A 13,243-nucleotide genomic window follows, 5' to 3' on the forward strand; every position below is an offset into this window, starting at 1 on the left:
AGTAAATGTGATTATTTCTTTTCGACAATTTAGACAACACAATTACCCATACGGGCAAGTTATTCAACAGCAATAAACGAGGAATAATTTTAATTTCATTAGTATAAACAAAATCTTGCAAAAGTCTATTCACATCACATAAATTGGTCTTTTATCCCTGCATATACTTAACATATTCCCATTTTTTTTTTCTTTTTTTTTTTGCATGACCGTTCTAGAAAGCTTCCGACATAAGTACTGTATGTCCACACCTAAACAAATGCATTTACAAATGCATCGACCTTTACTTGATGTTAAAAGTGAACGAAGTAAAGATTTTCTTTTTTTCTGTGATATAAACTAAAAGTGTAGAATTCATAAACTTACCTCAATACCAGTTTATCCATATTGGTTTTGAAGTCTTAGTCAGGTCAGATCATTGTTTACAATTTTAAGTCATTTTGATACATCCAAATACAGTACTGTATAATCAACTCGATACAACCCAAGATTTTATCATTATTATTATTATTTAAAGCCATCCTGCAGGTCTACTTTGAAAAACACAATTTAAAAATAACGTTGATATCTTCAATATAAATAACCTTTTCATCAGTCGCATTTTAATTATATTAACGTACATTTATACCTTTTGCATATAAGCTTTCTTAAAACAAAAAGTTAATATAATTTATATATATCCTTTACAAACAGTACAACTTCATTAGTAATTTCATTATAATTCTAATTTGATTAAAATCCTTGTCAATGTCTGGATTTAAAATGCATTGATAGTCTTTTATCCTTCCTTCGGGTTTTTAAAATTTTAAAGTTTCAATTAGTTGTATTGATTTCGAACACCAACTTAGTATAAAAGTACGCAGTAACACTATTAATAAAGCTGATGTATATAAAAACAAACAAAATTCGCTCTAGTAGGCTACCATTGGGCAAGTTGGGTGATGGATTAAACGATAAAAATCACTTAACCTTTTGTTCAAAACAATACTTTAGAAAGAGCAATCGTAATAATGTTGATTTCTAAAGATAGAGGTTAAACAGCTAAAATATACTATCTGAATTTAGCATTCTAAGAGAAAAAAAAACTCGCGCAATGAATTTAACTTTCAAAATAGAATTTTCTAAAGGACTTTACAACCAACTTAATTTCTGTGATAACTTGAATTGTATTGAGGCGACTTCATGGATGTACAGAAATGACAAACCGAAATGACCTTACGTTTTGTAATGGGGCCATGTCTGAAAAGAAAATTGCCTTATATTAATTCCTTATTGGATTATGATTCGATAGATATATTCATACAATATTAATGGCAAAGAGATTTTACCATATACAGTACTTCATATAATTATGTAGCCATGGATTGGTTAAAATATCCAAGTTTTAAATTCCTTTTATGTTTTAATTCCAAAGCTTAAATTTACTAATATGTAATTAAATAGTAATTACTTTTGAATAAATTTCAGTAATGAGTATTGCAGTTGACTAAAAATGTGTTAAACAATACAAATCAAACTCCGTACTGATTATTTGCACCACTTCAAAATTGACCACAATTTGCTTAAAAAAGGATTTGCAGGTTTAAAGTTAACTTAGGAGTGGCATTGACAAGGGACAGTAGCACTATCTTAACAGGACAATTCCCTAGAGATTGACCATATATACATATGACCAGCTAGCCCCGTCCTCACAAATGCTAGGACAAGGCTGGGCCAGGCAATGGTTGCTAATGACTCAGCAGGTAGACCAATAGGTTCACCCAAAACCCACATCCTTAGTTCACAAGGATAGTGAGGATGCTGACACAAGAAACTACCCTGTATGTAGCTTGAGCGGGTCTCCAACCCATGTTCAGTAGATCGCCAGGCAGGAGTTTCGAGTTGGCAAAATTAACCTCTTTTTCCTCAAAGCAATCTATTAGGCATGTTTTACATACAGAGTAACAAAATCAAGCAGTGTTAATTCCAACTGTAATGAAGCATGTAACAGTAGCTTTTGAAATTTATGGCTTCATCTAAGATACTAAGTTGTACCCCGGCGCAGATTAGTCCAAACCCAGAAGTGCCATATGGAATAAACTCACGAAACATTCTTATCAGCATATTTCTTCAACTATTGCAATTACTAACATGAGACTAATCAGCTGATAAATTCAAGACAGGTTTTTACCTGCAACTGATACCCTCCAATCAATAAAGAGAACAAGGAAATAACTGAATAATTTCACACAAGATATGACAAATTACATCAAATTTTCAGATAAAAAGAACATAATTAAGAATGACATTTCAGATTATATTTACCTAACTAAAAATCCCCTCTAACTTTCCACATAATTTTTTTTTTTTATTCACAATATCTTGTTCTAATGATTTAAGGTTCAACTAAATTCGCAATGTTCAATTTAAATACATGACAAATGCACCAAACAGCATAAAAAAACCCCACGGTATCAAACAAAATTCAATGTCACTTTGATTTTTTATTTATTTGCGATCACGAAATTCCGTACCTGTAATTCACCAACCACCCAACATCCTTATAAATTTAATGACCTGGCTTCTGTTTCCAATAAATGTGCTAGAATAAAGAGAAATATTTTTCATTTACAATCTCTAAACAATTCATTCCAGTATGACTTGAAATGTATTGGAGTTCATTTCCCAACAATTTTTTACCTTCAACGTGAATTTAACAACCACGATTTACTTATTGGTAGCTTAACGACCGTAATAATATTGCTATATGATCTATCTAACGAACTTCTTGTGATTATAAATAATACATATATATATATACACACACAGTATATATATATATATATATATATATATATATATATATATATATATATATATATATATATATATATATAAGTATATATGTGTGTATATATATCTATATATATATATATATATATATATATATATATATATATATATATATATATGTATATATGTATATATATATATATGTATATATATATATATATATATATATGTGTATATATATATATGTGTATATATATATATATATATATATATATATATATATATATATATATATATATATATATATATGTGTATATATATATATATGTGTATATGTATATATATATATATATATATATATATATATATATATATATATATATATATATATACACACACATACATACATACATATATATATATATATATATATATATATATATATATATATATATATATATATATATATATATATATATATATATATATATATATATATATATATATTACATTAAATATAGGAAAAATATTAAATCAGGAGTTTTTCGCAAGTCCACCAAGAAATAGTGCAATGACAATTCTGAAACAAAGCTACACTGATAAGTGTTATTTTGAACTCTCTTCGTTACTCACATGCTATAATTATGAGTAGTTCTTAATTTATCGTTCTATACTGATTTTCATGGCTTTTTATAACATTTGAATATTCCTTGGCTGACCATCAGAGCCTCTTGAAACACATTCAACACGATTAACGTGTATTTTAAGAACCTTTAGTAGCACTCAAAAAACCTATTTACACATTGTTAAGTAACACACGTAAACGTTCTAAGTCTAATAAGACTTATTTCCAGTAGGAAAATTTATACTAATGACCACGGTAATTCGGTCTTTGTCTGTACCTGAACAAGGAATGGTGATGTAGCTTATATCTGAATTATGGAATACGTTTCAAGTAGACAATAGTCGATATCGCCTTTTTCGAAATACTAAACGGATTTTGTGCAAAGCGAAAAATCCATTTTTGGGTGAGATAGCCATGTCGTCCCGATGGAAGGTTCCTTTAGTAGCTTCCTAGGGGTATGTATGACTACAGTGGGTATTCCCAGAGAATTTAAACTAAATGTTTCCAGAATTCTAACTTCTGGCGCGAGTACCCTTAAGGTTGTCCTTTAGGATATCGCATAATAACAGGGGACGTATTCTTGACACGCCACATAGCTATCTGCACCCCACATAGCGTTTACGCTTTGAGGGGGGGGGGACAAGTGGAAAGATATAGGAGGAGCCGTTACAAAGTTCTCCTCCTCCGTTACTGTTATGGGCACTCGGATGAAGTCATATTCGTCGCCATCTTGCTGACGTCATCCCCGCCCGCCAACTCCATTCCTTTTAGCGTTAAGACCAGCCCCCATGATACAGTAAGATCGGGAGGAGGCCTGCCAAGGCCTTATAGAGAACAAAGGGCGGGTCCATCATCCTGATGGAAGTGTACCAGAGCATTAATGTATTGTGGATTTTCCCCCTCAGTAGTGCCTTCGACTTCTAGACAATATTCCTTTGGTCTTATGACCTAAGAGACCTATGACATTACCAGTACATGTCATTTCAGCTGAGCATGTACTATGTTGACTGCTTCCTGACCCCCTGCAGGGAAGAGTTCCATTGGACTCTGGAAAGTCTTGAAGTTGCATGGTAGATGGAACCCATCCAGCATCAGGAAGGACCTGCCGGTCCCAGAGCAAGGTAATGGATAGAGTAAGTATCACGTGTCGGAACAAGTTACACCAAGCTAGATGGGTTTGTTTAAGCGTAGGAACGATAGAATTCTATTGTTCAAGTACATCATGCAGAGTAGAGGGTATAATAATAATACTCACAAACAGATTTTATTATAATGTTAGGGCAAAATAAGATGCACGAAAACAATAAATCTATTTATTAACAATAAATGAGAATTAGCGTACATAAAATATAATGTAATGCTGTAATAAAGATGCAAATAAATTACATACTGTGGACTTGGGACGGACAGAAATGATCGTGGTACCTAAAAAGGAAAACTTGCCACCTACACATCGATTTCATAGGAATAGTAATGTTTTTCTGAGAATGTCTTTAAATACACTTCATGTTGTAAACACGTGGCACAAGTGTTTAGTCTATGTAACATCACATCAGTATATTAGAACAGTCCGTAGTGTCACCATGGTAACACAAATTACACTATGTTGCGCACTAGTGTCAACACAGTCACCCTTAGAGTTAGAGTCCCACATAACTCACTGTTCCTCGCAGCACTAAGCTGCAGGTTTTAGCACACTACCTGCAGCTACCACAAAGTGTTTCACTTCTTGCACCTGCTTCGCATATTGTTTTAAAGAACACACTGGATGACTTCTATCCAGTAAACGAGCGAAGACTCTCGAAATCCATTGATTGGAAGAAATTCAAGGAAGAGGCGACTTTCCTAGGATCGTGACCTGTGGGTGTACTGTCAGGATCCGCTCTGCGAATAAAGTAGGTGATCTTCACCCCTGGTTGTTTAAGTGACAAATCGGAACCCGATGTTTCTCCTTTAAAGGGCTGTCCTCCACCGAAGTCTGAAGTTCTTCATAGATAGACCTTTAGACTCTCCACTGGACACAGGGATTTATCTTCCTTCAGAGGGCAGATTCTCCAGGGACCCCATCTCTTAGTGGGTAGCTCGTTCTTGGCGAGAAACGTTGGGTTAGGAAAGAGGGCGAGTTCGCCTGTTTCTGCGAACTGAATCTGGCCGCCTTCTCTTGATAATGTCACAATTTCACTAACTCTAACCCCCGAGGCTAGAGCAAACAAGAAAATCACTTTTTGAGTCAAATCTTTCAGAGGGCAAGTCTCATTGTTCAAACCCGAGGCAAAATGTAACACCTTGTCGAAAGACCAGGAGATAGGTCTCGGAGGGGCTGCAGGTCTGAGTCTAACACATGCCTACGGCAATTTGTTGAAGATTTCGCTGGACAAGTCTATTTGGAAGGCGTATAGTAAGGGTCTTGTCAGGGCCGATTTACACATGGAAATCGTGTTAGCCGCTAAGCCTTGTCCATGAAGGTGAATGAAAAAGGACAAGCAGAAATCCATCGATATTTCTGTAGGATTTCTCGCCTTAACAAAGGCCACCCATCTCTTCCAAGATGACTCTTATTGCCTTCTGGTAGATTTTGTTTTATATTCCTCCAATTCGTCTAAGCTTTCTTTCAAGATCCCAAACCTCTTCTTGACGGCTAGGGAGAGAAAATCACGAGATGAAGGTCTCGGGTTTTCTGTAATGAAGCGAAGACAGCCGACTTCTGAACTTGTTGGGACAGAACTGGGTTCGACAGGGGAATTAGCTTTGGTTGTAACTCCAGGATCAATGAGAACCAGTTGCTCCGGGGCCACTTGGGAGCCACTAGGGCCGCTATTCCTTTTAAGGATCTCAGCTTGGTGAGGACCTTTAGCAGAAGGTTGGGTGGAGGGAACAGGTAAATCTTGGTCCATCTGTTCCAGTCCAGGGAAGTGGCGTCCACCGCTTCCGCTCGAGGGTCCTCGTATGGGGCCACGTAGCGAGGAAGTTTCTTGTCGCTCGTTGCGAAGAGGTCGATCTGCGATTCCGGGACTTGGTGAGAGATGAAGGAGATTGAGTCTGCGTCTAGGGACCCTCCTGACTCTATCGGAGCTATTCTGGATAGAGCATCCGCTGTCACGTTGCGGAATCCTTGAAGGTGAACTGCGGAGGTGCCATCTTTTCATCTCCGCCAGACGGAAGATGGGCAACAACACTTGGTTGAGTTGGGGCAATCTTGAGCCCTGACAATTCAGACATCGGACCACTACGTCGCTGTCCAGAGTCAGTCGTATGTGGACTGAGGGACGTGGGGACAGCCTCTTCAATGTGAGAAAGACAGGGACGTGGGGACAGCCTCTTCAATGTGAGAAAGACTGCCATGGCCTCCAAGATGTTGATGTGAAACGTCTTGAACAGAGGGGACCATGTTCCTTGAACTTGACGTTGATGGGAGTGACCCCCCATCCTTCTAGCGATGCATCCGTATGGATGACGACCGAGGGTGGAGGTAGTTGCAGAGGTACCGATCTCCTTAACTTCTTGGTCTCCGACCATGGCTTGAGGAGTGATTGTAGCAGACACGGTAGTGGTCTTTTGAGATCTCTTCGAGCGTTTGATGCGTATCTTCTCCAGACTCCCAATGCATCTTTTAGCTGTGCTCTTAGCACTGGGTCTGTCACTGAAGCGAACTGGAGGGAGCCGACCACCTGTTCCTGTTGTCGTCTTGAAATCCGCTTGGATTTGAGAACTCTCTTGACCAACCTCGCTATTTCCTTCCTCTTCTTTAGCGGAATGGAAAGACAGTGTGACTGGAGGTTCCAATGTATGCCTAGCCATTGGAGCTTCTGAGCTGGAGATAGTCGAGACTTTTTGGTGTTTATCTTGAAACCTAGATGTTCCAGGAATTGGATCACCTCAGAAGCTTGCAGGCATTCCTTTTCTGATGCTGCCCACATCAGCCAATTGTCCAGATAAGCCATCACCTGGACGCCTTGTAAGTGTAGCTGTTGAACGATTGTCTCTGCAAGCTTCGTGAAGACCCTTGGGGCTATGTTTAGCCCGAAGGGCATGGCTCTGAAAACTTAGTCTTCTTTGAAGCCCGAATCCTAGGTAGGAGGAGGTCCGGCGATTCATTGGAATGCGCCAGTAGGCGTCCGCCATGCCTATCGAGACTGTGTATGCCTTTCCGGGCAATAGGGCTCGTATGTGCTGAAGGGTCAGTATCTTGAACTTCTTGTTCTCGAACTTGTTGAGAATGACCGAGTTTGTCGGAGTCTTTCCTGGGAACACACAACAGTCTTCCTTGGAACCTGATGGACTTTGCCCTCTTGATCACCTGTTTGTTCAAGAGTTCTTGGACGTATTCTTCCAGGACGGGGGTTGAGTGTTGGAAGAATTGGGGGAAAGCTGGTGGTGATGTCCTCCAGCTCCAGCCTAGTCAGTTCTAGACGATGCTGTGAGCCCAGGGAACGAAGGTCCAACGATCCCTGAAGAGATGGAGTCTTCCTCCCACCGGAAGCATCTCATTGCTTCTGGTTTCCCGAGGGCTTGCCTCCTCGACTGCTTGCTCCCTTGCCTCCTCTCCCTCTGGAGGGACGTCTAGAGGAGTCTCTCCTGGAGCCTCTACCTCTGGCACGAAAGGTAGTAGTCTGCCTCTCGTAGGCAGGCGTGAAGGCTGGTGACTGAGTCACCACCAGCTGGGGTACCAGTTGGAAGCTCCGTTGGGGCTGCGGCTGCGGGAAGCTGATGTTTTGCCTGTCGAGGCTGCAGTCTTGGTCTCTTGGACTTCTTCTTCGGTTGGGGGCCTTCAACCGGAGAAGACTTCCTCTTCGACGACATGCCCCACTTTTGGAGACGGTTCCTATTCTCCGTGGCGGCCTTGTCGGCGATCTCCTTGACCAAGTCATTGGGGAAGAGATCCTTTCCCCAAATGTTGGAGGCAATCAGCTTCCTCGGTTCATGTTTAATCGTGGCCGATGCAAAAACGAACTCCCTGCAGGCCCTCCGTGCTCTGACGAAGCTATAGAAGTCCTTCGTCAGGGTTGCCAAATGGGTCTTGGCTAGGACCATGAACACACCTGGGGTCCTCGGTTCCCCAGCCATTGTCTCCATGATCACCTGGAGGGAGAGAGAGGCAGCCAGCCTCTCTTTCGTATCTTGTTCCCGACGAAGGAGATACTCGGACAGTTTGGGGATGTTTTCGCTGAACTGACGTCCAGCGATGTCGGCCTCCAACTTTCCAACGGAGAAAGTTAACTGGATGTCCTTCCAGTTCTTGTCGTCGGGGTAAGGCGAGGGAGAGGGGCCTACATTCCTCCAATGTAGGGCAAGGTTTCCCCGCCTCCACCGCCTTTAGCACTGCCAGTAGGGACTTCTCCGCGAAGGGGAAGACCATAGTATTGGGAGCAAGAAAGGACGGGTGTTTCTTGCTAAGGGCTGGCACCTTATGAGTTGGTGTAGCCCTTGTCCTTCAGGCAGCCTGCTAGCTGGGATTGAGCCTTCGCGTGGTCAAACACGATGACCTCCTTCGGCTCTGTTTCCTCCTTGGAAACGGGTTCTGACTTGAGTCGTACGAAGCAGTCCGGGTACGACTCGAATCTAGGTCCGAGATCACAATCCTACCACTGGTGATGGGCACATACTCGGCATGCTTCCACGGGTTGGTCACAGAGCAAGTAGGAAGATCCTTGATATTAAGCCTCTTCTGAGGGCCGCGTTGTGCCGCCAAGCGAAGGATTTCCTTCTTGAAATCCTCGTCCCTCTTCCTGAACCTCTCCTCGAGGATCGCCATCAGGGCTTGAAAAGAATCCATGGAGTCGTCCAGTTTCGTGGGTATAGGAGTGGATGATGTAGAGGGGATTAGTTCTGAGATAACAACCAATGACACAGAGGGCGTTGCAATGTCCTCTTCCTCGGATTCGGGAGCCGCCGTAGGCTCCTCTTCGTGACCCTCGGCTATAAGGGTCCTCTCGGTGGTGTCTGACACCTCTGACATCCTGTCGTCATCTAGATGGATGTCTTGTAGAGCGTACGATATGTCGGGATTGACCGTCGCCTGGACGCATGGGATCTCAGGTCAAGGGATTACGGCATCCGCAGACACCTTAGGGAAGAGCATAGCCCTCATCCGCTCGTTGGGAAGGTAAGGCCCTGTGGCGATCTTTTGGAAACCACGCACCCACTTGTGCAGTTTCTCCCAGGCAATGTCCCTTGACTCCGCAGACTGGAAGCCTCGAACGCCTCGTTGAGCAGGTCCTTGCACGTGGTGCATACCTGCGGATCCCAGTACCACAGAGATCCCTGGGTGACAGAGCAGCTATACCACAGATGTACTGGCTACTGTATACAGCCATACAACGGACACTGCCGGCAGGGCTAGTGCAAGAGGACGGTCCACTGACAAAATACTATAAATATATGTGGAGCCGGCGGAGGGCAACCCGCCCCAGCCATCATTCTATGTGGCAGGGTAAAGGAGAAAACCCCATGCATTGCCAGCAGGCCGCCGACACGCCGGAGACTGGGCAACCGGCTGAAGGTACACCTACCCTGTCATCATGCTATGTGACTGGGTGGTGACCTAGGCTACACTGCCGGCAGAGACAGTGTGACAATGGGGCAGCACTAGTCCGGAGAGAGAAAGCAGTGAGGGAAGGAGAGGGGAGGCGGCAGCTTCGCCACCCTAACCCCCCCTTCCTTGGGAAGGAGGGTTCAAATGGAAGGAAGAACATACCATGATCAGGCTTCCATCCAGCCGCAGCTCTGCCGGTATCAGTCGGGTAGGGCTGCGGGTACCGGTCCAAGGGAGGACCGAAAAACACACTAAAATAGCAAGAAGGTCTCCCGCCGGCAGCTAGACCTGCCGCCAGGCTATCCCAGAGCAGCACTGTGCAGGGGAAGATGAACGGCTCAGCCCAGCAGGCGAAAGACCAGGCCGACCCTACAACACACCGGCACTCGATGAGTTGTAGGACAGCAGACAGGGGTGTGATGGCTAGGCCATCACCAAAGGACAGAGGGGGAGGGAAAGGGTCCTGTGTAAGGAGTGTAAGGGGTTGGCGTAAGCCTTCCCCAGCACTCTAGTAAGGGGGGACTGTTTGAGCACCAGCATCACCCCAGGTATAAGGAGAGTTCATTCTCCAGCCTAGGGTGGGTTAGTACAGTAAGGGACCGGCATCATCAGGCCGTCTGAAACTATAAAGAAAGAGAATCCCTAAGCTTGCCTAACCTAGGCTAGGCAGAAGCTTATCTCCCAGCCCAGAGTATGCAAGCGCAGGACAAGTCGCTAGGCCACAGGGAGGAGGGGTCTCATAACCCCTCCAGGTGTGGTCTTGGGGGGGGGGGGGCAAGCCCCCTATGCCATCCACTGTTGTTCAACAGGAGAGTTCATTCTCCTATTGGGGTAGCTGGAGGCACACGACAGTTACTCTGAGGTTCTGACCCGAACGCAAAGCTCATGCACAATGGCTTTGGGACGGGGAAGAAAACCCTAGCCTAACCTTACCAGAATCACAATTCAGGGCAAGGAGGGCTAGGATGCAGCCTAGGCTACCTCAGAAGGAGGAGAGATTACCTTATACATAAAGGTAACCGGGGATGTGCTTAAGTATACTAAAGCCCCTAGGCTACCAGGCTAGGAGCAGGGGAATCTACTACCTGATTCATCAAAACCCCTTGTATACTCTCTAGAAGGAGGAAAAACCCATGTGCAATCATCGAATCTTATATGTATAATTGCCTAATATCTTAATTTAATTAGGATAACACTAGGAACACATATTATATCATGCATGAAAGTAAACTAAAGCGCCTAGGCTAGCATGCCTAGCATCGGAAGAACGGCTACCTACATTCGCCGAAACTAAAGAATACTAACGGCATAATATAACTAATTCCTAGCAATGAAGACTAAATAACTAATACTGATAATTAGTTAAGAACCGGGACAGTCGTTCCGGCTAACTAAATAAAGCATGTGATGCGAATGAAAGCGTCGGCAACGCCTCCGGTTAGGCAATAGCTCCGCCACAAAACACTGTTTATTTCGAGAGAAAAACGTTACTCTACAGCCAGAGCTAATTTATACAGTATAAGAAGTGAATGCTCAACTTTCCAGAGACAGAAGAGGCTGAAGATTGTGACATGGCTGCGTAAATAGCGAGAAACTGGGAAAACAACACCTGGTCAAAGACGCTACTACGAAAGGAATGGAGTTGGCGGGCGGGGATGACGTCATTAGGATGGCAACAAATATGATGTCATCCGAGTGCCCATAACAGTAACGGAGGAGGAGAACTTTGTAACGGCTCCTCCTATATCTTGCCACTAGTCCTCCCCTCGAAGCGTAAACGCTATGTGGGGTGCAGATAACTATGTGGCGTGTCAAGAATACGTCCCGTTACTATACGATATCCTAAAGGACAACCTTAAGGGTACTCGCGCCAGAAGTTAGAATTCTGGAAACCTTTAGTTTAAATTCTCTGGGAATATCCACTGTATGTAGTCATATATACCCTTAGGAGGCTCCTAAAGGAAACTTCCATCTGGACTACATGGCTTGAGCCCAAAAATGGTATTAAAATTCCTACCAACTTAGATATTAAACGGTTATTACCAACAAACCCGGGCCTTTTCGGTTTGACTACCGCGAAAATTATGAAACCAAAATACTATTTTCTAATGCAGCTTTTTATGGTCTTGAATAAACATCTAATAATTTTTTCAAGAAATGAAAATAAAAAAGTTATAACTATTTAAAGGTGTTTATTTCCCATGTATTTAAGAAAAAAAATTTTTAAAAACCACATAAAAAAAAAAAGTTATGGCTATTTAAAGGTGTTTATTTCCTTTCACAAAAATCTTCCAAAAAAAAAAAAAAAGAAAAAATATTGAAATATTTTCTAGTACTACTACCATGAATAAGTCTTCATCATAATGTAAGGATTATTTACGATTTACTTTTAGTTTGGGACCTGGTAAGGGTTCTCCGGCTAGTGGTTGTGACCTGGGAAGGGGGGTCCGGGGGCTTGTGACCTGGGAAGGGGGGTCCGGGGGCTTGTGACCTGGGAAGGGGGGTCCGGGGGCTTGCGACCTGGGAAGGGGGTTCCGGGGGCTTGTGACCTGGGAAGGGGGGCCCGGGGCTTGCGCCCTGGGAAGGGGGGCCCGGGGGCTTGCGCCCTGGGAAGGGGGGCCCGGGGGCTTGCGACCTGGGAAGGGGGGTCCGGGGGCTTGCGACCTGGGAAGGGGGGTCTGGGGGCTTGCGACCTGGGAAGGGGGGCCCGGGGCTTGCGACCTGGGAAGGGGGGCCCGGGGGCTTGCGACCTGGGAAGGGGGGTCCGGGGGCTTGCGACCTGGGAAGGGGGGTCCGGGGGCTTGCGACCTGGGAAGGGGGGCCCGGGGGCTTGCGACCTGGGAAGGGGGGCCCGGGGCTTGCGACCTGGGAAGGGGGGCCCGGGGGCTTGCGACCTGGGAAGGGGGGTCCGGGGGCTTGTGACCTGGGAAGGGGGGCCCGGGGGCTTGCGCCCTGGGAAGGGGGGCCCGGGGGCTTGCGACCTGGGAAGGGGGGTCCGGGGGCTTGCGACCTGGGAAGGGGGGTCCGGGGGCTTGCGACCTGGGAAGGGGGGCCCGGGGGCTTGCGACCTGGGAAGGGGGGCCCGGGGGCTTGCGACCTGGGAAGGGGGGTCCGGGGGCTTGTGACCTGGGAAGGGGGGCCCGGGGGCTTGCGCCCTGGGAAGGGGGGCCCGGGGGCTTGCGCCCTGGGAAGGGGGGCCCGGGGGCTTGCGACCTGGGAAGGGGGTCCGGGGGCTTGCGACCTGGGAAGGGGGGTCCGGGGGCTTGCGACCTGGGAAGGGGGGCCGGGGGCTTGCGACCTAGGAAGGGGGGTCT

At 44.7% G+C, this 13,243-nt stretch overlaps 1 long non-coding RNA gene across 1 annotated transcript in view; it reads right to left on the minus strand.

Annotated features, from left to right (window-relative positions):
* The window catches only part of LOC137631623 (uncharacterized), a 63,539-nt gene that overhangs the window by 42,222 nt on the left and 8,074 nt on the right, over positions 1–13,243 (minus strand). Inside the window, exon 2 of the long non-coding RNA XR_011041934.1 lies at positions 367–1,239. This is a non-coding gene — a long non-coding RNA (uncharacterized lncRNA). The remainder of the gene's footprint in view (positions 1–366; positions 1,240–13,243) is intronic.

The sequence above is a fragment of the Palaemon carinicauda genome, chromosome 40 (assembly GCF_036898095.1).
Source record: "Palaemon carinicauda isolate YSFRI2023 chromosome 40, ASM3689809v2, whole genome shotgun sequence".
Taxonomy (NCBI): Eukaryota; Metazoa; Arthropoda; class Malacostraca; order Decapoda; family Palaemonidae; genus Palaemon; species Palaemon carinicauda.